Consider the following 26,301-nt stretch of genomic DNA (forward strand, 5'->3'; position numbering starts at 1 on the left):
TGCCTGAAAGAGGTAGCCCATGGTGCGTATATAACTATAATGTGATGTATTATTAACAGCTTTCAGTTAGAGATCTGTCTTACTATATGTCTTTTTAGGGGCTTAGAAATATTAAGTCACCAGACAATTGCTACAGAGTTTATCCAGTGTGTTGAGATGCAGATCTTTGAGATTTTGGCAAATTTACCATAACCACTGAAGGTCTCCAGACTCATGTGTGAATGAATTAAACTGAGTAAGAGAGAAAGCCTAACGTAAGATGCTATGAGGGATCTGGCATTCAAGTGAAATTGAGCTAAAATAAGAATAGAAGATGGAGGAGGTTGTGGTAAACCAAATCAGTGCATTTCAAACTACCTTTTTGGATTAAAAGACATATGATCAGTTTGTTAAATTGCTATAAAAGTTCCTAAAAGCTGAGGCTCAGTTTCTATTGTTACTTGTTGCAGACAATTAACAGTTCATGGACTGACATCAGTTTATGGACGAAACTTAGAGCAGGCTAAGGATATTAAATTTCAGAAAATTTAAAAATATGTACAAACCAGGTAAAACCTACCTTCAGGCAAAATCTGATCTGAAGCCTTCAGCTGTGACCTCTAAATTAGATGCTAAAGAACTTTTAATGTCTTATCTTTCATAGTTTTGTCAGTTTTTCCTATATTGTGTAAGTGGGGCCTAAGTCACTTAATGTTTAATTTCCCTTATAAGCTGTATTCAGCATTTCTTACAATTCCAGACTAATCTTGTATTTTTTTAAAAAAATAATTCATTTAAGTTCTCATGTAAATTTTTCCATCTTATAAAATCTGAAAGTACAGTGACATGATTTTCTGACTTGTTGGCATTTATTTATTTTGCCATTCACATGTGAATACTTCTTCAGGAAATCTCTTCAAATAGAACCTTCTTAACTCACTAAATTTAATATGGTGACTAGAACTGTATCTTTACTTTGATTTCAGGTCATCATTTTGAACATACTCTAGTTAAGTCCTTATAGGGCTGATATGTGGGATTGGTGGTCTTTCCAGAAAATGGCCTCAGAGTTTTCTTTTATGTCAGCTAACAAGTTGGGATTTTTGTCTTGGAACCAGTAAAAAGCCATTGCAAGATTTTAAGCAAGACCATGAGAAAATAAAATTTATATCTTAGAAATGGTCACTATGGCAGCCATCTGGAGTTTGGGATTTTAGGGCTTGAGATAACAGACAACATATTGTAAAATAAAACATTAAGAACTCTGAAATTCACAGTGTATACATGTATACAGTGTATATGGTCCAAGAATAGCAGATAAAAGAAATGAAAAATTCCAATTACAAAATATGAAGCCATTAGTAATGATACAGTTACGTTCACTATGTTCAACTTAAGAAATCAAGTTGGAAAATTTACTTGTCTGACTTTGAAGTGTGAAGAGATGGAGACATTTACATGGAACGTTAAACAATTTTTAAATAAAGCACATGATGAATTTGGAGTGGCATCATAATCTTGGACTTGGCTGCAGTAAAGTAGGCAGAATATTATGAAGAGGGGACTATACTGATGGCAGAGGGGATGGAGAGACGAGAATGTACTTGAGAGTTCAAGAACCATTCAAGAGGAGGAATCCAGCTGGATTCATTTCTCAACTGTATGAGAGAATTGAAGGACAGAGAAATGTCAAGAATGCCTCCTGGCTTGGGCAGCTAGGTATCCGATATTACTCATTAGGAAGATAAGGACTAGAAAATAAGAAACAGAGATGGGGCAGGGATGGGGAAGTGAAAGTCGCTCAGTTGTGTCTGACTCTTTGTGATCCCATGGACTATACAGTCCATGGAATTTTCCAGGCCAGAATACTGGACTGGGTAGCCTTTCCCTTCTCCAGGGGATCTTCCCAACCCAGGGATCGAACCCAGGTTTCCCTCATTGCAGGCGGATTCTTCACCAGCTGAGCCACCAGGGAAGTTCAGGGATAGAGAAGATGAAGTTCAGTTGAGTATTTGTTGAGCTGGAGGTGACTGTTGATGTTCAGATCCAGAACTCAGGGAAGAAAGTTGAACTGGAAGGTAATTCCAGGAGTCATTAGCTTCCAGGTGACTGCTGCAGCCATCAATTTAGATGAGATCACTTATCTTATGAGAAAAGGTGGCATGAGAAAAGCAGAAGGCCAGGAATGCAACACAGAGAAACGTAAACAGCAATCTTGTTCAAAAATGCCATTAGGACAGTAGAAAGTGAAAGAAAGTGAAGTCGCTCAGTCATGGCTGACTCTTTGCTACCCCAGGGACTGTAGCCCACCAGGCTCCTCTGTCCATGGGATTCTCCAGGTAAGAATACTGGAGTGGGTTGCCATTTCCTTTTCCAGGGGATCTTCCCAACCCAGGGATCAAAGCCAGGTCTCCCACATTGCAGGCAGACACTTTAACCTCTGAGCCACCAGGGAAGCTATTATCTAGGGCAGTAAAGATAGAGGTATTGGAGTCTAGCTTTGCCCTTACTGGTTTGGGTGAGTTATCCTCTCAAGCTTGGTTTCTTATCTATAAAATGAGGGTATATAATGTTTCCACTGAGGGTTGTTAAAACAGTTATCAGGATAATCAGAAATAATATAATGTTCCTAGGCCAGTGCCAGGATATGTAGCTTTCATTAACATCTTCTTCTTCTCTATGGTCACTTCTAACCAAGCTTGTCAGAACTAGGTGAGTAGACCAATAGCTTCTGAGTGAAGACAAAGATACTGATGAGAAGAAACTCAGCATTTGGGGTTCCAACAACAGCACATCCTTTTGGACACTCAGAAAACCATTTTTGCTAGTTATTATTTTTTAACTACTTTAGGATCGTTAAAATTGCTGGAAATATTCTAACACTTTCATCTACACTGTCTACATAGGTGTCATAAAAACAGAGCATCAAATATTAGGCAAAAAAGACCAAAAATTACTGCAGATTGTCATAGGATAAGTATCAAAGATAATGGGAAAGCCGTTCAGAAGCTTTCTGAAGAGAATCAGGGCCCTGTTCTTGGGCATGACCTTTGCGGACCTTGTGAGTTTACCGCTGAGCACGTAAGTCACAACTCAACTTTGTGGTCGACAGCCTTCCCCCCCGCTACCCTCACCCTTTATACAGTCTGTGACTTCGTGAACCTGTCACATTGTGTCTCTCAGAAGAGAAAATTAGGCAAAATGTACAGTTTCTTCTATCATATTAAGACAAAGGCTGGTGGACGTACTATTATGTAACTCACTGAAATGAAAAACTCTAGGACAAATTACCAGGCTTATCAATCAAAAGAAATATATCCAGCTTGATGTACAGAATTTTAAAAGTTTCCCTATAAGATATCAGCTTTGCCCTAAAGTCTGATAAAGTCATTTTTTGAAAAATAAACCAGCCGCCGTGGTACCCTGACAGTTTGAGGCAAGCAGTTATTTGTGCAAGGTCAGCACGTTCTGAGGATACATGGGCATTTCCTCAGAGGGCAAGCCATTCAATCTCATTTGCAAGAGGGACGAAGGCTTATGAATGTTTTAGCACTTTAGTGATCTGACTTGAGTGCGTTAAATCTTACAAGCTTGCTCTTAACTAAGGAATATCTGAAGAACTTGTTGATGATTCAGGGATAGACTACAAAGTTGCCCTTATCTTCTAACCAACTTTGTAACTTATCCCTGAATCGTCAGTTAGAAAATAAGAACTTGAGAAAGATTAATTGAACTGGGATTATTCTGCTTGAAACTTGAGAAGCTAGTGAAAAATTTAGTAGCTGTCTATTCCTATCTCTGCTGCTTTTACAGGTTAAAAGAATGACAGATGCTTATATGAAAAACGCAGGTGATAAATGTATATGCAGAGAGGGAAGGATCCCTGTCATTCTCCAGCAATAAACAGGAATATAGATTCCTCCACACTTTCCCCCCATGCACGCATCAATATATTAATAATATTCTTAATTAATAGTGATATTCAAGTCCAAAGCTTCTCAGATTGGTGGGAGCTGAGAAGAAGGGAGAGAGAGAAAGGAGAGCTGGAGACAAGTGAAATAATTGATGAACATTTCTCTCTATAAACAAAGAAACACTGGGTTGCAGTGAGGAAAAAAAGTTGTGTCCCTAAGAATATGGAGAATGTAGGTCCCTTCTCTGTTTTCTCCGTTATCATGCTTCAGGGTGAAGGGGAAGGGCAGAGTTCACACCAGTGGGCAGGTCCCAAGCTACATATTGATTCCTGTGGCTGTCTAACTCCATCCACATTTTCAAATCCATCTCTACTGCCATCTGCCAGGGGATAGAAACCCCCACTTATTCATTTTGGGCAAAAAGATGTACTTTAAAGTCAGATGGTGGAAAGATTAAATGCAGTTGGTACAAACCACTTTTCGTCTTTTTCCTGCCTGGAACACAGCATGCTATGAAACTGTGATAGCTATCTTGATATTAGGAGGTAGCAAGCTTGATGGAGACCAATACACTCTAAATTGAGGACCTACAGATAGGAAGAAACTGTATCCCTGACAGCAGTTTTGAACAGCAGTAACAATGTGGAGCAGCTCCAATCATATAACTCTGGATTTTAGTTTATTTTTTCCGGTTGTGGAAAAATAACCTCAGTTTGTTTAAGCCATCGTCAACCAGGACATTTGTTACTGGTAGCTGAAAACATTCCTAACAGATGTAATGTCGAATCCATTTCTATTATCTGCCTAGACAATACTGGTGGATAGAATCCAATTGTCAATATCTTTAGGAATTGAAATCAAGTTTATTGTAGGCCAAAGAGACATATAAAATGAAATCTATAGTTCCAGATTAGAGACCTGTTAGAGAATATGTCTGGTTTTGGGTATCCTTATATCTCGGGACACATATCAGAGACCAACTGTCTTAGGGCTATCTAAGAATACATATCAGAGATGCATGGGCTAGTGTTTGCATAGGGAACCAGAATTGCATCAGCTCTGGAGTCAGAAAGTGCGATGTACCAACAATTATTATTTCTAATGAAAGTACCCATCTAATGAACCTGAAATGAAAGCATTTTTGACTTTAGTTCTTATTATGGGTAATTATAGTATAGTCAGAGAAGGCGATGGTACCCCACCCCAGTACTCTTGCCTGGAAAATTCCATGGATGGAGGAACCTGGTAGGCTGTAGTCCATGGGGTCATGAAGAGTCGGACAGGACCGAGCAACTTCCCTTTCACTTTTCACTTTCATGCACTGGAGAAGGAAATGGCAACCCACTCCAGTGTTCTTGCCTGGAGAATCCCAGGGACGGGGGAGCCTGGTGGGCTGCTGTCTATGGGGTTGCACAGAGTCGGACACAACTGAAGTGACTTAGCATAGTATAGTAGTTAAAAAAGCAAACGAGGAGGTTAAATTGCTTAGGTTTTTACTCTATGACTTCTTAGCTATGAGTCCTTGAGTGAACCAGCATTTTGGTGCCCCTGTTTCCTTACAGGCAAATTGAGCAGAATAATAATATCACTCCACAGGGTTTCCACAAGGACTCAATGAAGTGGGTATATACACAAAAAATTCCTTAGAAAATGCCTGATCCTCTGTAAGTGGTGAGTCTGCAAGAAGGCTGTTATTGCTTGGCATGATGCTTGTCATAGGAAAAATGCCTGATAATGTGTGTGATTCCTTAACTCATTCTCCCCCACATTTTCCATGTAGTATGTTTGGAGGCCATAAATACAAAAAAATTAAAAATCATGCTAACAGCGTTTTACTACAGTGCTCTCCTCTTGCTTTTTTTTTTTGCATTAAGTTCAATTTATAATTTTATAGATTATTGCCCCTGCCTTGACTTCATATAATCTGTTTGCTCAAGGATTCCCTAATGGCTCAGATGGTAAAGAGTCTGCCTGCAATGCAGGAGACCTGGGTTCAGCCCCTGGGTTGGGAAGATCCCCTGGAGAAGGACTTGCCAACCCACTCACTTGGAAAATCCCATGGACGGAGGAGAATGGTGGGCTACAGTCCATAGTGTTGCAGAGTCGGACATGACTGAGCAACTTCACTTTCACAAAACAGTTTAGTGGGTACTCTGCATGACATTCTGCTTAGGACAGTTCAGCCTGAACTGATTCTAGTATTGTCTCCTTGCCCTAGAGCTTAGCCACTGGTATTCTGTGGGCAGCCAATAAATAGGACAGTTATAGGACTTATTGTCTAATGTGGGAGATTCCTGATAGAGAACAGGAGTGCTTAGAATTAAAAAAAAAAAAAAAACTAGGACAACAGGAATGAACATATAAAATATAAAGTGAAATCTTGAGTCCCACAGACTATAGATTTAAAAATCTATAAATATATAATAGAATGTACAGACTGTAAGTCTCTATGGTCCCTAAGTGACTCCTTCTGTCCAGGCACAGTTGTTTCGGGGAGTCTGCGCACTGCATCCTGACAGGCCTTTTCATTGGCTTCCAGTTTCTAAATGACAGAGTCATCTTGGCGGGGTTTAGGGAGCCTCAGAACAGGGGACGATGTCGGAGGACGAAGAAGCTGCACTTCCTAATAACTGCATCACAGGGAATGTCCTTCTTGGGAAAGGGCATAACACACTGGTTAAAAATCCATATACTATAACATTTTTCCAGTGGTCATGTATGGATGTGAGAGTTGGACTATAAAGAAAGCTGAGCGCCAAAGAATTGATGCTTTTGAACTGTGGTGTCGGAGAAGATTCTTGAGAGGCCCTTGGACTGCAAGGAGATCAAACCAGTCCATCCTAAAGGAAATCAGTCCTGAATATTCATTGGAAGGGCTGATGCTAAAGCTGAATCTCCAATACTTTGGCCACCTGATTTGAAAAGACCTTAATGCTGGGAAAGATTGAGGGCAGGAGGAGAAGGGGACGACAGAGGATGAGATGGTTGGATGGCATCACCGACTCAATGGACATGGGTTTGGGTGGACTTCAGGAGTTGGTGATGGACAGGGAGGCCTAGAGGGCTGCAGTTCTTGGGGTCACAAAGAGTCAGACACGTCTGAGCAACTACTGAACTGAACTGATGGATAGCAATGTAAAGACTCCCTCAAATGACCAAATTAGAATGATTGTTTCTTCTCCCATATCAAATCAATTCTATTATATACTTTCATAAACTTTCTTAAAATTAGGTTTATGGTCCTGTCAATCCTATAAATGGAAAGAAGTGGGTTTTTCCTCCTTCCTCCTTATAGAAGATTACATTCCTGACATTTTAATGTGGTCTTTGTGTTGGAATTTGTTACTTGGAAGGCAAAAATAAACATTAAACTATATGGTTTGTTTTTACCACTGAAATAATAAGTAAACAGGGATAAAAAGCAGATTGTGCGGCTCTTCCCTGTTTAAAGTGTTCAGTGTGTGGTGTGTGTGTGTTAGTTGCTCAGTTGTGTCCGACTGTGACCCCATGGACTGTAGCCAGCCAGGCTCCCGTGTCCATGAGATTCTCCAGGCAAGAGTACTGGAGTGGGTTGCATTTCCTTCTCCAGGGGGATCTTCCCAACTCAGGGATCGAACCCAGGTCTCCTACACTGCAGGCAGATTCTTTACCCTCTGCGCCAACAGGGAAGCCCATTTAGAGTATTCAGCATAGCCTCATAAATGAACATGTGGTCTGGGCTTCCCTCACCTCTTGTCTTGTTTTTATTTTTTTACCTTGCATCCACTGATATCAAACTGAAGACTGACTTACAATGGGCAGGAGAACTCTCTGAATGTGCAGCCTCACAGAGTGATGAAACCACAGTACCTGACAGCATTCAACAAAATGTTTAATGTGGAGAATAATTTTAAAATGTGAAAAAGTTTTACCTTCTTAATCTCTAGTTACTAAGGTAAGGTAGTATCTAGAAAACCCCTAGTTAAAAGTACCTTTTACAAATCACTTACAGTATTCCCCAAATACTCAGTGTATAATTTCTCCCAGACCTCTACCTAATGACTCAGTTGCTATTAGTTTATTTAGTTAGGTTTCTAGGGTTAAATGCCTATCATCAGTTCTATTCCACTTAAAAGTTGCTCAAAAATTTGTATGATAAGGTGTTGAATTTTTGAAAACATTTTTTCTCTATTGAGGTGACTATGCAGTTTTTCTTCTTTAATCTGTGGCTATGTTCAGTTGCGATACTAGGGTTTCTAACTCCAACCATCCTTGCATTTCTTGAAGGAATCATAGTCCCCAGTATTTTTTTGAAGTCAATTTTCCTAATATTCCTATATCCAGGTGTATAAAAGAGGTTGTCCCATAATTTTTGCTTCTTGTGATGTCCTTATCTGATTTTTTAAAAAATTAATCACTCATTCTTCTCTAGGCATTTGAAATGGTTTAGTATCATACATACCCCTTTCAAATGGCATTTGAAAGAGACCTGCAACTTTTGCCTTCTAACTATATATATAACTTTTCAGAAACTGTCCTTACACTTAGAATTCAAAATGTTATATGGAGTGATTGTAATTTGTGATTATATTGCTATTAATTAGCAAGGAAGAATAAAAAGGACCCCCAAATCTAAAAGAACTAAAAAAAATAAATACAATCTCTGGTTCTCATTCTGACAGTTATTTAAATGAACTGTTTTTCCAGTGGTCATGTATGGATGTGAGAGTCGGACTGTAAAGAAAGCTGAGTGCAGAAAAATTGATGCTTTTGAACTGTGGTGTTGGAGAAGACTCTTGAGAGTTCCTTGGGCTGCAAGGAGATCCAACCAGTCCATTCTAAAGGAAATCAGTCCTGAATATACATTGGAAGGACTGAAGCTGAAGCTGAAACGCCAATACTTTGGCCACCTGATGGGAAGAGCTGACTCATTGGAAAAGACCCTGATGCTGGGAAAGATTGAGGGCAGGAGGAGAAGGGGATGACAGAAGATAAGATGGTTGGATGACATCACCGACTCAATGGACATGGGTTTGGGTAAACTCCAGGAGTTTGATGGACAGGAAGGCCTGGCGTGCTGCAGTTCATGGGGTCACAAAGAGTCAGACACAACTGAGGGACTGGACTGAACTGAACTGAACTGTGAGGTCTTAGATGTAACAGGAGAATTTTATGTTGAGTTACACATTTTAAAAATTGATTCTGATCTTAGTGTAGATGATGGACTGACAAGGAAGAGAGGAAAACAGATTAGGAGGCTGTGGCAATAGTCTTAGCAGCAATAAGACACAGAAGTAAGACCACAGAAATGGAGATGAAGAGAGGGTGCAGATTTAGATCTTTTGGCCACAGCTGATCTCCATAGTCTTCCCCTTACTTCTACTGGAATTTAGACAGACATAGATCCAAGTGGAGGTTTTGTCAGTTAGCAATTTTTACATTTTATGCTGTATATAATTCTCTAAACATTGCTTTATTCATGTTACATATATATATATGTGTGTGTGTGTGTGTGTCCATCTCATTTAAATCATCATGAAATTAAATGGGAAATTCTAGATAAAGTTCTTACTATAACACCTGAAACATATGAATAGCATCTACTCAATAATCCAGAGAAGGCAATGGCACCCCACTCCACTATTCTTGCCTGGAAAGTCCCATGGATGGAGGAGCTTGGTGGGCTGCAGTTCATGGGGTCGTGAAGAGTCAGACATGACTGAGTGACTTCACTTTCACTTTTCAATTTCATGCATTGGAGAAGGAAATGGCAACCCACTCCAGTGTTCTTGCCTGGAGAATCCCAGGGATGGGGGAGCCTGGTGGGCTGCCGTCTCTGGGGTCACACACAGTCTGACGGGACTGAAGCGACTTAGCAAGTAAATAAAGGTAGTTGTAACTATGGAAAGCTATTTGGACCTGAGATGTGCTTCAGTCACAGCGGAGTGAAAAGGGAATGGAGGGGAGAGGCAGGAAATTTGGATTCTAATCCAACTCTGTAACCACATAGGGATTTATCTTGGGGGAAATTTGAGCTTCGGTTTTATAATTTGTAAAATGAAGGGTTTGTATGGCGGATATGGGTCTCAACCGCAAGTAGTGCAGACACAGTAAGTCATAGTAGCTGTCTGGGTGGGAACCGTACTTTTCAAAGAAGTCAGCCAGCAGCCACTCTTCCTCCGTCTCTGTCATCTGCCGTCTCTTCCAGCTCTTCCTCTCGCTGGCCACCAGTCTTGAGCTGCTGATCATAACCTTGAACTGTTTCAGTTAATCATGTTTCTCTCCCGCACATGCCTGAAGTCTTTAGGTGTTCTTCATTTTGTCTAGACGAGTGAGCTAGTGTGTATCTGAAACTCCTTCACTGCTCTTAGAAAGAAGTCACATTGATGACACTGTGGAGGATTGTCTTGGTCCTGGCGGGGCAGACCAAAATGATAACACCCTGGAGGACCATGCTGATAGTCTGGCAACTCCTGGACCTTAGCGGCTCAGGGCTCTGTTTCCTGATTTCCTTGTTTTTTTTTTTTTTTTTAAATTCCAAACAATGGTGTTGGTTCCTTGGTTTCTTGCCACCTCTTCCTTGTTCTTTTGGTATTCCTCAACCACAATAATGATTGAATTTTTTGACATGAAACGGTCAATTATGTTAGGAAAGTTAATTCCTAAGGCCTTGCCAAGCATAAGAGTTTTATTCTAAAATTATTCAGGAAAAGCATCTTCTAGAGTTAAAATAAAGATAGCTTGATGTTTAGCTGAGAATTGATCTTTTTCTTCTTCATAAACAGAAAATAGAATGCTTCTTCAAAAGCAGAAATCAAGTGGTGTTTGTCCTTATAGATGTCTCTGAGATTTGAAGAGCTAAATTAAGGAGGCTGCAATTATTCTCAGAGTAGGAATAAGTAGTTATTAAAAATGCACATCTGATAGGCAAATGGTTCTTAAAAATTTTAAACCTTCACTTTTGCAAAGATAAGAGAAGGTTAAGAGAAAGGTTTGATTGACCTTCCGAGTGCTAACCGACATCCTTTATCCTTCTTTTGGGGAGAGTTGGTAATATGCACAAGTCGTTTAAAAATTACATCTGAGAGCCAGGCGTGAGGAGATGAACACGTTGTGGCTGAGTTACGAGTGTCAGCTCCATCGCTTCTTATCTTAGCTGAACACCTCACTAAACCTGCTGGTGGAGCTGAGCCACTTCATCAACAGACTCTTCCTCTCATGAGTCATCCCAGCCAGGGGCAAGCTGCTCACCCTCGAAAGGGCGAGAGAGGCCCCGGAGGCAAGTGTGCTGTGTGCTCCCCATTTGAGGAATGGCATGTGAGGGTCAGCTGTGGAAATTAGCAGCTTTGGGGTGAGCTGGGTCAAGAGCCCACGATATACACTCAAATGCTCTCTCAGACAAGGGCAAAACATGCTGGAAGTGTGCAGAACAGGAAGCAGGGTGAGCTTTGGCACCATGATCAACAAAACATATCATTGGATATTTTTGGCAGGAGACTGTTAGACTTCCCAGACCCCTCAGCACTTAGCCAATTGATATCCATTTATGATACCGATGGTAATTTTAGTGGAATGACATGACAAGTTAGGCAGACTAGCAATTCATTTCTCTTTGGACTGCTACAAAGCCCTACATGGTTATAATTTTCTCTTCGCATTTACCATGACCCGGGGTTGAGCAGTCTTCTCATTCTCGTTTTCTTCAGTATCAAACGTTAACACTCTAGTGATGGAAAGAGAACGGTTCCTAAGAATTACAAAGTTAAGAGATTTCCACTGCTGGACACAGGATGAGCAGGAACAAATATATGAATAGTACTAAGGTCTGTTAAGCAGAGAAATTATAGACAGTATTTTTACTGTTCCTTTATTTAGGGAAAAATTAGCTTCTTATAATCATTCAATTTAATACTAATATGCAATAGTATATTGAATATGATATACTGTGTATGTTTTATTATTTTTTTCACTTAAAAAAGTATATCTGTCTCCACAGTAGACCATAAGCTCCTGGAGAATAAGAGAAAAATTATATTTTATTCATCACAGAGTCTAGCAATAAACAGGTAATCAAAAACGTCAATTGAATAAGAGAATGAGGTACTACCAGATCCCTTTACAATACACCAACAAAAGTACTTACTGCATGTTAGGCTGTAAAAACCTCATTTCACTTGTTTCTAACTGCCGCTGTAAAATCTAGGTACTTTCACGTTTTCTAATTTAGGGAATAAAGGAGGAGAAGCTTAGCACGTTAAGTAACGTGCCTAGTGGCACAGTTGGTAAGAGCTGCAGCCAGAATTTCAAAGTAGGTCTTCCTAACGTCATAGAGTGAGATTTCCAGTTAAAATGAACATACTTTGAGCAAGTGTTTGCACTTTACTCATCAAGAGAGGAAGACTCGGTAGTACTACTTTTTGTACAAATTTGAAGGCAATGTTAAATTTGGAATAATGACCCTTGGGACGAACTTGGTACTTTTAAAATCCTATGGCTCAGACCATAGGGTGAAAATCTTTACTTATTTAGCTAAAGTTATTGTTCTATATAAAACAGGTTTGGAGATAGACAACCAGGAGCTACTGCAGAGCTCAGGGAACAATATTCAATATCTTGTAATATCCGGTAATGCTGCTGCTGCTGCTAAGTCGCTTCAGTCGTGTCCGACTCCTAGTGGCCCCATGGACTGCAGCCTACCAGGCTCCTCCGTCCATGGGATTTTCCAGGCAAGAGTACTGGAGTGAGGTGCTATTGCCTTCTCCGAATATCTGGCAATGAAATAGTCAAAAAACACTATATGTGTATATATAGCTGAATCACTTTGCTGCAGAGCTGAAACTAAAAATATTGTAAATTAACTATACTTCAATAAAAATTATTTTAAAAGAGATTTTTTTAAAAAAGGTCTGGACAGAAGAATCTGCTGATTCTAAGTATGTGCCTAGGAGAACGAGCTCCGAGCTCTCTGACCTTTTCAAAATGGTATAGGAATGCTCTCTGCTAGCTAGACCACAGGACGAGTCATGCGGGGGGAATAAAATTACCCAGGGTATTTTATTAGTGGAAAATTTGTCATCCTGCTTTTAATTGAAAGATTAAAAGGGAGGAACAGGAATACTTCAGATTTGAATTCCTGTGTGATTCAGGCTTCCAGGCTTCAGGGATTTCTCCCAGGCAAATAAGGATGGCAAGGCTTGGTCAAGGGATGTTACCTTTGCTTGGATTTTTCCCTAAAGCATACTGTGAGACAAGGATTCAAGTGCATGTGGTTTAGTCAAGGGCATCCCAGTAAACAGCAGTGGGCCAGTGGGTAATTTAGACAGGGAAGTTTAGGAAACCAACCAAGAGTTTAGCATGGAGCAAGATACTACTGTGGTTAACTGGCCCTGTTCCCTCTGAGAAGTTACAGGCTGCCCTGTGGAGGGTGCAATCCAGGTTATTCCATCCGAGGGGCAAGGAAACTGAGGTGTACTGTCTACCAATCTCTCTTTCCTCATTGACTGATGGCCACATCTGAGATACTGGTACTTTCTGCTTGCCTGGGGTGCTCCAAGCTTCTCTTCTGATCAGAAAGTCACGGTTGTTTTTAGTGATCAGCTTTGGGTGTGTAGACGTGAATACAAGGGATGCTGCTGCTGCCGCTAAGTAGCTTCGGTCGTGTCCGACTCTGTGCAACCCCACAGACGGCAGCCCACCAGGCTCTCCCATCCCTGGGATTCTCCAGGCAAGAACACTGGAGTGGGTTGCCATTTCCTTCTCCAGAATATGAGGGATATATGGAGCTATATACCTCAGCAACAGCTACAGGTATGAAGGGAAAAGTAATAATGCCCAGCCACATCTTTAGCACTTTACATTTACAAAGGAATCAGAAGCAATACCTGATCTTAGTTTCTATTTTCACAACCGTCTTAGGAGATCAAGGCAGGTGCTACTATCTTTATTTTACAGAAGAGGAAATAGAGGCACAGAGAGGTAAAGAAGGCTGTCCGCTCACAGATCCACTCACTTATATATCCATTTACCACTTATAGCTAAAAGAAGAGGGTGAGATTATCTAAGAGGATGAACATTTTTTTTTTAATCTCATGGAGACTATGTACCACCTAAAGGGACTATTTAAATTATTAGGTTTTATTAAGGTTTGAACTGCTGGTTATTTAGTTTATTCTTTTCCTATTTAGCAAAGGAGTGAGGATGAGGAATCGAAAGGAAGACCACATTATTTAAAGACAAAATGAAAGCATTATTATTTGCTTTTCACTTTCAAAATATTCTGTGACATAAGACTTTCTACTCTGATATATTCATGTTCTTTAACATATCAACCCTCTTAACCCTTACTAATGGGGATATCAAATTGGCCTTTACCAGATCCTCGTCCTCCTACCTCTGTTATGTTTCTAAGAGCCCTTTGTCCTATCTTCCTTGCTATCACCCCAGTCCAGATTCATTTCTTAAAAATCTTACTTGGACTAACTCTTCTAATGTGTATTTGGTTCATACCTTCACTTTCTAGTACATCTACAGGCTTGTTGCCATGTGAATTTTACTGAGAACACCTTACATCTTGCTTCCTGCTCCAGAATCTTCTTGCCTAACGAACAAAATCAGTGTACATCAAACTAGGGTTTGAAACTATGTTTTAAGACACAGCCTCAGTCTACCAATAGATCCCTCCAGGATCTCTGAAACCACATGTATGTTCCCCTGTTGCGTCTTTGTACTGTCTTTACTTCCTGGAGGGTCCTTCATTTTCATCTGTATAGGCCCCTGAACTCTGCAAATTCAATCTTTAGGAACAAATGCCTCACGTCTTTCAGAAAATTTTTCCTGATATGTTCAGGGAAAAACTTTGACTACTTAGTCTCAGCATGTTTGCATGGTCGATACCAGGGTATCTGTCTTCTTCCCCATTCAGTTCAGTCAGTTCAGTCTCTCAGTCATGTCTGACTCTTTGCAACCCCATGGACTGCAGCACACCAGGCCTCCCTGTTCATCACCAACTCCCGGAGTCCACCCAAACTCATGTCCATTGAGTCAGCGATGCCATCTAACCATCTCGTCCTCTGTCGTCCCCTTCTCCTCCTGCCCTCAACGTTTCCCAGAAACCAAGTCTTTTCAGATGAGTCGGCTCTTCGCATCAGGTGGCCATAGTATTGGAACTTCCCCCATTAGGTTGTACCCTTGACAGTGCCTTGCTCATGACAGATGTTCAAAAGATATTAATGTTTTAAAATTTTTATTTATTTATTTATGTTTGGCTGTGCAGGGTCCTCGCTGCTGCTCAGGCTTTTCTTTAGTTTTGGAAAGCAGCAGTGGCTATTTTCTTGTTGAGGTGTGGTCTTCTCATTGCAGTGGTTTCTCTTGTTGCAGAAAACAGGCTTTAGGTACGCAGGCTTCCGTAGCTGCAGCACGTAGGTTCAGTAGTTGTGGCTCCAGGCGCTATAGCACAGGCTCAGCAGTTGTGGCACACCAGCTTGGTTAGTCGCTCTGAGTCATGTGGAATCTTCCCGGATTATGGATCAAACATGTGTTTTCTGCATTGGCGAGCAGATTCTTGACCACTGAGCCACCAGGGAAGCCCAGTGTTGATTTTCTGGAATGATAAAAGGGAGGCAATATATCTGTTCAACTATAACACCTAATTAGTAATGTCAAACATCTTTGTGTTATTTGTTATACATGGACAATGAGTGATTTTTAAGTATAAATTAAATACAGATAATTTCTTATGCCACGTCTATAAATGTTGTTGCTGATAAGTTAAAGAGGAATGTGTGAAAAGTCATTGCAAGATTTAACAGTTGGAGTGGATGCCAAGGCCTATAAATACCTAAAGAGGACTCTTAAAAACTGAAGGATGCTTTTAATGGCACACATTGTTCCTTGTAGATTATATAAATGGATGGTTTAAATACATAATTAGAATCTTGTTTGTAGTTCTCTACTTACTGGATTATAGCAGAGTCTTTATTTCAAACCACTTGAAACAAATGAAAACTTATATAACATGAAGTAGTTTTAATATTTGTAACCTGGTATAGTTTTTAATGGAAAAGATTTTTTCCTTTGAATCACCATGGGTAGTATTTATTCTGATGATGAACATGTTTTCAACAGAATTAATAGCCTGTAATTTCAGACAGGTGAAACAATATTGGGTTTCACATATTAAAATACTTTTATTTTCCATCTCTTTGAAATTTATTTGAAATGTAGACATTCTCATTGATTTTTGTTTTCAAAGTCTACATTCCAAGGACACTGCACATTTGGATCCAAATAGTGTTTTCTTTCTTTTCAATTCTTGTCTTTGCGCAAGAAGAAAGTTTGGATGGCCAATACAATGAAATTCTTAGGCATTTCTTTGAACTGTAAAAAAAAATAGGGCCAATGAACTGAATAAATATTCCTTAGACTCTTCACGTCTCTTGTTGACTTAGGATTCTTATAGTTAGGAAAATCTTCAGTATACGGGACCTACTCAGAAAGAGAGAAATAATACTTTCATGTCTATAACCCTCCGCATCTCCTGTACCTTCTTAGAACAAGATTTGAAAACATGAAGTATGATTAAATAATCTAATTTTAAATTATAAAAAGGACACACAAAAAAGGAAATCTCTGTGTTTCAAATGGAATTAACTCTTGGCATCAGGGACACCCCAAAGAGAATCATTTTTAACCAGTTGTGGCTCAGCTGGTAAAGAATTTGCCTGCAATGCGGGAGATCTGGCTTTGATCCCTGGGTTGGGAAGATCCCTCGGAGAAGGGAAAGGCTACCCACTCCAGTATTCTGGCCTGGAGAATTCCGCGGACTGTATAGTTCATGGGTCGCAAAGAATCGGACATGACTGAGTGACTTTCACTTCAAGATGAGCCAACTCAGGAGTAGTTTACACTTTAGTAGACTAAGGAGCAAGAAAATGGCTGATTCACACACAAAGAGTGTGTCTATATAAATATTTTTAAAGACAGACTGGGAAAAACCGGGCTATCAGGGTGCATTTAACCATAACCCAGCAATCAGTTCCCTTGCCCTTTGCGCTCCAGTGGAGGGAGACACAGGGAGGATTGCTACTTCCGGAGACCTCTATCTTCCTCTTCTCTTCCATACACCTTGATTGACAGCCGCTCACATCTTGTTTGCCTCCAGTTGGTTTATACACACAAGGTGACTGTTTTGGGGGCTATATGGTGAGTATGATTGTTTGGTACACTTGATGAGCTTTGATCTCATAAAAACTGTATTGAAATGACATAAAACACAATTGTTTTCAAATCCAGCAATCTTACAGCCAATTAAAAAACTCTTTAAAGAAAACACGATGCATTTTATGAGGCTAAAAATTCAGTGATTCATCTGAGTGCACGTCCTTCTTTTGTTGCTTTTTGGTTTCTACCATATGAGAATGGCCCACCAGCCAAATACCCATTTACAAAGCAGGTATCATAGACTGATACTCTATGGTGTTTTTATTACGTGGTTAGATTAGATATCTTTCCTTTCCCTAGTGAAGCATTTTGATAATTAGTTGCTTGCTTCTAAAATTTAGATTTTAATTCCCTCTTTAAATCTAGCTGGGAAGAAATTTAGTTAAAATGATAAATGTGATACCTCACATACACTAATTAAGTTGTCTTAAAGAAAAGATGGTAGCATGTGTGTCTGCTTAACATGTTTCATCAAAACTGTTGTGGTGGTATGTAATTTTAATGTAGAATAGCCCTCTTTGCCAGAAATTGAGCCTGCTGCTGTATCTTTAAATTTTCAGTGTCTGTTGCCATAGCAACGAGAATTGACTCTGGTACCCACTGTGTTCAACATAAATTAATTTAAAGACATAGCACTTGAAACAGTTTAGTCAATTTTAAGTCCATATCTCGCTAGGCCTCAGATTTCTGTGCTGCTTTATATTTAAAATGTCATTAAAATGTGTTCCTTTAATGTTAATTATACTTATTTGTGAGATTCAGGGACTTAAATGTTATTTAAGAAAAATGTTGGAAAACTAGTTCCGGAATTGTTTGTGAGATGTAAGCTTCTAATAATGTATAGTATTTCCTTTTTTCAAACAGTAGGATGTTACTTCTTCTCCTGCCCAAACACCCTGATATTAGCTGAATAGCTAGGCTTGATGTTACCTAAATAAATCCTCCTTTTTGCATGCTTTAGTTGATGCCTTGGGCTCTGTACTTTGATAATCTTCTGAGAAGAAGAAACCTGGCTATCTCCTGGCACTTTTATGCCTAATCAGTCCCTATTACCTTAAGGAAACAGATTTTCTCATTAAATAATTCTAGCCAGCTTTAAAATATTTTTCTGGCATAAACTTTGGGGCTCTCGGTTTTCCAGATAGACAGAGTTAAAAGACCAAAGAATTAATATATATAGCTATTTTGATGAGATTCAAACTTGTCCTGCTTTCTCTTTTTTGACCTAGGCAATTTTTACAGCTAAACCTACTGTATTTGTTCAGTGAATATTTTTTATACTGTGTTATTGTAAAAGCAATTATATGGAAGTAGACTACACATTGTGATAGATGTGAAAGCTTATGGAAGAGAGAAGCTGGGCTGTTGTTTCACAATAATATAATATAAATATTTTTATTATAGAAAAAGATTTCCAAAATTTTCTAATAGTTCTATTTTGTCCAGTAAATGATATTATACTTCAGGAAAGACTGTTTTCCATGGTGCTATCTAGATTTATGTCATGCTCCGATCATGGGAAATATTATGGCTACTATGTAGAAAATAAAATACACTTTTAAAAGATCTCCTCTTTCCGGAAAATAAGTGTGATTTTCTTTGAAATGGTTTTATTTCTTCTGAATCATCTAATGCCAGCTTGGAGTCATTTGAACCGTAACCCTTCACATTTGGATTTAAAATGAGAGACTAGCTTGTGGGATTTCAGGAGCACCGCCTTCATATTTCTTCTGAAATTAGAAAGAACCCTGTGTATTAAATATTTAGTAAAGCTCAGCTGCTACATCAGCCCAAGGTCTATATGCATGAGTTGTTTTCTACCTGGCTCTACTGATGTAGACTAGAACAAGACATTTAAGGAAAGACAGGAATCTGTTCCAGCCCTTGTGTGATTCATCGATGCCCACCAGACAGTGTCATTAATAAACCAGCAGAGACAACACATCTGAAATTCACTGCTCCTGAGGGAATTTGTTCTGTGTGTGTGTGTGAGAGAGAGAGACAGATATATATATATATATGTAATATATATATAATCAAAATGGGGAAGTTTAAAAACTTTCTTGTTTGAATTAAATCCCACCTGTCTCTGGATAAGTATGCCATCAATCATTCTGTTAAAACTTTTTTGCTGATTACCATAAGTAAATTTGGAAATTTATCACTAGAGTCAACTGAGAACATGCTTTCCAAAGAAAAGTGAGAATTCTTTAAACCATAAGCACCTATTTGGGGGTTAAAAACAATCATAATTTAGTGTGATAATTTGACCCATGATTCAAAGCTTGATGTGAATGGAATCTGATGCAGTTTATAATAGTCCAGAAGAGGTAATAGTTAATGACAGAGAAAAGAGTATACCAAGAGTATACCAAGAGTATACTGGAATTTGACATTGTTTTCTCTGAATGATTCTTACTTTCATCCTGAGAACCTTAAACTTGTTATGGTGACTCAGATTCAGAGAGTTGGGGAAAGTAGGAGTTTGGCTTCCATAGAGCATTATCCTGATGCTTGTGACTAGAGCTGCACTCTTCACTAATCTGAGAATTTCATGCTAAGGAATTTCATCTTAAATGCAAGGGGCCTCAAGACACATATGACTAGCAAAGTTATCCTGAAGTGAATTTCTGGCTTATAGCTCTGTTGATATCGCACAGTTGCAAATAAAGTACACCATTGGGTAACAAAAGTATTGCTGTACTTCTCCCTTCTTCTTTGTCCTAGTCAGCTTCGCCAGTCCAGATGTCTAGGGAGAGACCAGAGTTTGCTGGAAAAGGAATCCAAAGACAGAATAAATAGCTTCTGCCTTGTAAAATAAGATGATAAAGCAACCACAAGAGTCAGACCATTGTTTTAAGACAGGATTTCCTAATTTTGTTTATCCCTTTCCTGCTCTCAATAGCTTAGGTATTAAAGTTGCAGAACTCTGCATATGACATTCTTCTGTAGACTAGAGATGGTGCTTAATGGCACAGAAGGCTATAAACTACAGGAAGTAATAATACCTTTTTCTGGCCTGGGAATTTTTTAGAGGTTGCCAAGAAAGTAAGAAGGATTTCCTCTCTCTGAGCTAAAATCCAGAGGGTTAAAAGGCATAGAGAACCAGTAGGTTTGGGAGTGGAGAGGATAGGGTAGGTTGGGGGACAAGGGGAAAGTGTCATCTTGCTTCCCATGTGGGACTCTGAAGAGTGGTTACTCCTGGTTGTACCTGTAGCATCTTGGAGGCTAGGCTATATCAGCGAGACTGTTCTTTCTGTTCAGTGGTCAGAAAGGAGACTGTGAAACTCCAGATTCCAATGTGACTAGAGTCAACAGCTCTGTCATAGCAGGAGAAGCCAGCGTTGAACCCAGTGTCCAAGAGACTGGAAGAAGAACGTGGGAGATACTTGAGAGACAGTAGGAGCGGGAGCTGAGGGGAGGCTCTGTCAGCCTCCGTCCTGCTCACTGCAGACCTTAATTCCACTAAACATGCGCTTTAGTGTCGGAAGGGGCAGCTGCATTCGGGTGGACAGGAACATCATCGCAGAGGTCAGAGGACCCTCTGCCTGAGGACCCCTCTCTGCAGAGGGTCAGCCAACTGCTTTCAGCATAAAACTAGTTATCACCTTGAGGAAAGAACCTTTGTGGAAAGGAGCATTTTCCCCCCCAAAAGATTGAGAACTACTATCTATAGAAACTAGATTTTCAGATAGGACTGAGTTTAAAACTGAACTGAAATCTACATGTCTATCTATCTAGTTGTTTTTTTCTCCCTCACATTTCTCTCTCTAGAATTTCAATCACTATGTTTTCCAAGTTCACAGAGGATTTGTTCATTATGTTTTCAATTATGCTTCAGTTTGGGTGATTTATTTTGAGTGTCTTCAAGTTCATTAATCCTTTCTTCAGTTATAGCCAATTTGCTATAAATTTTATCCATTGAAGTTTTTATTTTAGATTTTTCCCCCCACTTCAAAAATGTTTTATTTAGATAGTTTCCACATCTGTTCTGAATTTCCTCATCTCTTTACCTATTATATTAAATTTTTGTTATAGATTCTCTAATATATTTATTATTACTATTTTTGAAGTTGTCTATCAATTCTAACATCTATTTTATCTTGTCTAGTAATGTTGTTTTCCTCTTGACTATGGGTCACGTTTTAAAATTTTTTCATATATCTGTTCGTATTGATTGCAGACTGCAGACTGCATTGATACACTATAGAGACTCTAGATTCAACTGTCTTCTTCTGAAGGGTGTAATTTTTCTCCCATCAGGCAGTTAAATTGCTAGCAGATTATTTAGTCCTGGTTTGCAGTTGTTAACCCTAAAATGGGGTCCTTCTGGTGCTTTAATGGAAAGCATCATGTATTTATCAAGCCACTCTAACTTACCCAGCAGAACTCTAATTCCAAAATCCGACTGCCTTGTAGTAGTCATTCATTGAAATCTCTCCTAGCTGTTGCCTTCCTCCAATACCCTACATAGCTGCAGTTTAGGAGTCAGTTAAGGATTTGAGTGGAGGGTTATACGTGTATTTGAGGGTTTTCTCTTCTATAGCTTTTTCCTTTTCAGAATTTCTCCCTCTCAGTTTCTACGAAGCCTCTAATTTTCTCCTTTGACTCTTCAAGCTAGTAACGTTTTACGTGCATTCCATTCACCCCAGGCTGTAGACGGGGAAGTGCTAAAAGTGAAAAAATAAGTGTGACTCCACCAGTTATGCAGTTTCCTGCTTTCGAAGTTTGGGTCTCCTTCCATCACTCCTCCATGCTTTCAAACAGCAGTTCTTTTCCTCAGCGTTTCTGGTTATTACAAGCAGGAGAGTTCAGTTCAGTTCAGTCGCTCAGTCGTGTCCGACTCTTTATGACCCCGTGAATTGCAGCATGCCCAGCCTCCCTGTCCATCACCAGCTCCCGGAGTTCACCCAAACTCATGTCCATCGAGTTGATGATGCCATCCAGCCATCTCATCCTCTGTCGTCCCCTTCTCCTCCTGCCCCCAATCTTTCCCATCATCAGGGTCTTTTCCAATGAGTCAACTCTTTGCATCAGGTGGCCAAAGTATTGAAGTTTCAGCTTCAGCATCAGTCCTTCCAATGAACATCCAGGACTGATCTCCTTTAGGATGGACTGGTTGGAGCTCCTTGCAGTCCAAGGGACTCTCAGGAGTCTTCTCCAACACCACAGTTCAAAAGCACCAATTCTTTAGCGCTCAGCTTTCTTTATAGTCCAACTCTCACATCCATACATGACCACAGGAAAAACCATAGCCTTGACTAGACGGACCTTAGTTGGCAAAGTAATGTCTCTGCTTTTGAATATGCTATCTAGGTTGGTCATAACTTTTCTTCCCAGGAGTAAGCGTCTTTTAATTTCATGGCTGTAATCACCATCTGCAGTGATTTTGGAGCCCCCCCAAAATAAAGTCTGGCACTGTTTCCATTGTTTCCCCATCTATTTCCCATGAAGTGATGGGACCAGATGCCATGATCTTCATTTTCTGAATGTTGAGCTTTAAGTCAACTTTTTCACTCTCCTCTTTCACTTTCATCAGGAGGCTTTTTAGTTCCTCTTCACTTTCTGCCATAAGGGTGGTGCCATCTGCATATCTAAGGTTATTGATATTTCTCCCAGCAATCTTGATTCCAGCTTGTGTTTCTTCCAGCCCAGCGTTTCTCATGATGTACTCTGCATATAAGTTAAATAAGCAGGGTGACAATATACAGCCTTGACGTACTCCTTTCCCCATTTGGAACCAGTCTGTTGTTCCATGTCCAGTTCTAACTGTTGTAATATAAATTACTTTGCCATTATTGAACCGCAGAATTCCTACAGAGGAAATGAGCTGCAGTATACAGGCCAAGGAGGAATGACAGGAGGTAAGGTTGGAAGTATAAACAAATAACCACATAGGGCCTGGAAAGCCTTGGCAAAAAGAATGAAGCTTATTCTAGGCATTATATAAGCATTAGGGAATTTTAAGGAATTGTTCAATCTTATTTTTAGATACAATTTAGATCTACATGAAAATATAGTGGATAATAGTATTAGTAATTCTATGTGAAAACACATGGTAAATAATATTGGATAGGGTTTATTCATTATAAAACAGATGTTTGGGTTGGTAAAGGTGACATACCATAAAGCTTCATAGTGGGAAATAATAATTATGACTTTGCTCATCAAGCAAGGATGCTCACTAGTTGACTTAAAATTAAAAGAGGGATGGTTAAAAACAGATTCTTTTTTATAATGGAGATACAATACCCCATTCATTCATTTGTTCACACTTCCTAGCTACTATTCTAGATTCTAAGGAAACAACAGTGAATAAATACATTCTTTGGAGAAACATATGTCTATTCAGGTTTGATGTTTCATCTCTGACACACCTTAAATGAAGTCAGAGACTTACTTTATCAATGAGACCTGATAATCGAAGTTTTAAAAAATTCCCCTTACCAGTGATTAAAGTCTAGCCTTAAATTACAGAAAAATATGTATAGTGGAAAGAACGCTTCAAACCATGGATAAGGTATGACAATAAATATTCCTTTTACACTAAGTTCTGATTTAACTAAATTAGTTACCTCTTTTGGAACAAAAGATTATTTCTGACAGCTTGGACTATTGCACATTTCTTACAGGAAAATGATGAGTTAGGGTTGTAGTATGTGTTAATGTTTTAGTTTCACCAAGAAGACTGTAAAAAATGATTTAAATTAAGGAAAAGACTTGTCATCAGTTTCAGAGTAAAAACCATGTGCTTCCTGAGGAAAATCTCTGAAGGTTGTGTGTGGGGTGTTGTGTGTGTGTGTGTATGTGTGTGTGAGTGTGTGTGTGAGTGCGGGCAGCTCAAAAGCCAGCAGTCAAGTAATAAAACTGAAAGGAATATTTACAGATCCACTGCATGCAGATTTGTTTCCTAGGTTTGTCAGGGAGCCCTACCTCACTTTATTATTTCAGGGCTTTTGGCTTGACTTTGAATAAACAGTGCATATCCATGTGGGAGCGATGAGGAGGAACTGTGGCATCTGGTATGACTTTAAAAATAACTTCCTACTTATATAACAGAGATTTCACCAAAGATCAATGAGATTTTTTCAAGTCTGAGACCTAAGGCTGTATACCATGAAATAGTTCCTTGGGAAGCTGTTGATTCAGGTAGCATTGCTATTTTGAAAGAAAAACATTCCTACGCAAGCAGCAGATGTTAACAGACCACGGCCGTAGAGTCATAACTCCAGGTTACCGAGATGCGAGTTGATGTTCTCAGCTTCATTTACAATCATTAAGAGCCTTTTACTTTTAATTACTTCTTTATTGATCTCATACTGCACATTTCTTCTACTCTGTGCAAAACGTCAACAACTTTGGTGGAATGGGCAGGACAGCATTCACAGTTCCCTATCAAGCTGGCTTTTTTAGCTACAACATAGAATGGTGCCTATCAGTTCATTCTTTCTGGATAACCGTGTTATTCATGATGTTGTATGCTTCTGAGACAAAAGCCATTTTATTCCTTTAGCAGCTAAGCTCTGTGCTGCTTTTGAAGTATAATATTGTAGAACTGTCTTTAACTTTCTAGCTCTGGGGAGATGTAGAACATTGAAATCAGAACTTATTTGTACCCCATCTAAAAAATTATTCATCCATTTTTGAAAAACTTTCTTTGGAGGAGGGCTTTGTTCCACAAGAAATGTATCTGCAAGTGGAAAGCTCTTCCCAAAGAGTTCTGAGCTTTGACAAGTCATGATAAATGTTTCACAATCTCTGATAAGTAACAATTTTCTGAAGATTAGATTATAAAGTCCAGTGTAAAATAATGAATGTTAATTCTAGATCCTTAAGCAATATCTTTAGGGGAGATGGATTAAAAAGTGGGTACCCATTCTCATTCCTTGACAAATTGCACCCAGGTGGCTCAGACGGTAAAGAATCTGCCTGTAATGCAGAAGACCTGGGTTCAATCCCTGAGTTGGAAAGATCCCCTGGAGAAGGAAATGGCAACCCACTCCAGTATTCTTGCCTGGAGAATCCCATGGGCAGAGAAGCCTGGTAGGCTATAGTCCATGGAGTTGCAAAGAGTTGGACACGACTGAGCAACTAACACTTTTACTCTTCTATGACATCCCCCACTTTGGGCTTCCCTGGTGGCTCAGATGGTAAAGAATCTGCCTGTAACGCAGAAGACCCGGGTTTGATCCCTTGGTTGGGAAGATCCCCTGGAGGAGAGCATGGCAACCCACTCTAGTATTCTTGCCTGGAGAATTTCCGTGGACAGAGAGGCCTGGTGGGCTACAGTCAGTGGGGTCGCAGAGTCAGACATGACTGAGCGACTAAAAACTAAAAAAGTAAAAGTCCCTGTTTTCAGTGTCCCTGTTTTCAATTCTCTATCACGGGCATATGAAACTGTTGCTCTCATGAAATGAATTGGAGGTTCAGAGGAAACTGAATTAACGATGAATATTTTAAAAGAAAGGTTTGTAGAGGTCTTCTTGTGCAAATAATTGAAGAGAAATGAAAAGAGAGAGTGCACATGTTTTGCAGGCTCTGGCAGGCCTACCACATATTTATAGCCGGTCATTCCATCATCGGGCCACTAGCAATTGAGTTAGCTCTTATGGTTGTTTTTAATAATTCCTGTCACTTTTGAGTTCTAGAAAAACTAATTTGTGTATCCTAATTGGCCATCTTTGCCTTATTTCTTTGACTTATGCAAATTTTAGTCATTTCTATACCCCAAATAACCAAATTACTGTGCTAATAAAAACAGATTACATATACTTAGGCCACAGACTCTACTATCATGTGCTACAAGAAACACTGTTGGTTTCCTAAATAATATTAAATGTTAATAAAGAATTTTTTTAATGCATAAGGAAATGGGCACTGAAAAATGTTAGAGAAACGTGCAAGAATGGAAAAGAATGGGGCAAGGAATCGAAGAAACAGTTCAATAAAGAATGGAGAGGAGGAAGTTTAGAAAACTACTTCTTTTAGTTGAACGTATATAAATATATATTTAACACTTCAATAAACATCAAATAATACTGGGTTTCTGGCGGATTATTTGCTAAGTTGTGCCTAACTCATTGCAACCCCATGGATTGTATCCTGCTAGACTTCTATGTCCACGGGATTTGCCAAGAAAGAATATTGGAGTAAGTTGCCAGTTCCTTCTACAAGGGATCTTCCCAACCCAGGGATTGAACCTGTGTCTTCT

This window comes from Capra hircus, chromosome 7 (assembly GCF_001704415.2).
Source record: "Capra hircus breed San Clemente chromosome 7, ASM170441v1, whole genome shotgun sequence".
NCBI classification, from domain to species: Eukaryota; Metazoa; Chordata; class Mammalia; order Artiodactyla; family Bovidae; genus Capra; species Capra hircus.